A 991-nucleotide genomic window follows, 5' to 3' on the forward strand; every position below is an offset into this window, starting at 1 on the left:
ATCATGTTAAGACATAGTTAACTGAGTACATGCACAAGTAGTACAATGACACATGATATGTAGGAAATTGCCCGCCCGTTTAGGGAATACCACCGTAATGCCAAAAGGATGTGATTTCTAGACCTATTTAGACAGTAAAAATATACAAATGGTGGAATGGACTCTTCACTTGTGGCATTTATTCAGGAGTCCAGCTTATGTATTCATTTGAATAAAGAGCAAAGCAAATAAAGGGTATTCATCATTGTGTAAAGTCTTTTATGCCCCAAACAATACTTTGTTAATAAAGATGCGAAAGCAAGAAGTATTCTACTATGGCACCTTGACAGTCGCAGCACATTCCTATTATATATGTCTAACCTATTATATATGCATTCTATCTAACCTATTATATATGTAACACATTTAACATTAAACATGAAAGACATACAAATTGAAGAGGCAAACAATAAAGAATATGTAAAAGCTCTTCTCTTTCTCTCGCCCTCTTCTCTTCCTCTTTCTCTGCCTTTCTCAGTGCCATTATTCTAGACATTAAAGAGACAAACTTATAACTCATTATTCCAAAGACAGCTGTGCAACACACACCAAATGTATGGAAAACATAAAATATAAACATAATACTTAAAAGCAGTCAGAGTATAACCGTTTTCTTTCATTTTCTTCCTCCATTCGTTTGGCTTCTAAAAGCTCTTTACCAATGCGTATTCTCTCCTATGGAAGACACAACAGACACATTATATTAGATACCAACAAAATATACTCCAAAATGTAAGATTGTTACAGATAAATAATTGAGGATAAAGTCAATAAAAAAATTTAGAGTGCAAATTAATAGAATTTGCAAACATCACATGCATGAGTTCATATGAACGATTACCATGCTAGCGCAGTAACAATACGAAAATCTATATAAAGATGTGGTAATTAACAATTCTAACTTTCCACACTTGAATTATTCCGTGAAAAAACTAAAGAATCTTATTGTAGG

General features: G+C 32.8%; 1 long non-coding RNA gene across 1 annotated transcript; it reads right to left on the minus strand.

The window, feature by feature from the left end:
• LOC109819764 lies at positions 479-724 on the minus strand. Its single transcript, XR_002241622.1, has 2 exons — positions 647-724; positions 479-527 (listed from the first exon to the last, which is right to left on the minus strand). It is a non-coding gene; the product is annotated as an uncharacterized LOC109819764 (long non-coding RNA).

This window comes from Asparagus officinalis, chromosome 8 (assembly GCF_001876935.1).
Source record: "Asparagus officinalis chromosome 8, Aspof.V1, whole genome shotgun sequence".
In the NCBI taxonomy this organism is placed as follows: domain Eukaryota; kingdom Viridiplantae; phylum Streptophyta; class Magnoliopsida; order Asparagales; family Asparagaceae; genus Asparagus; species Asparagus officinalis.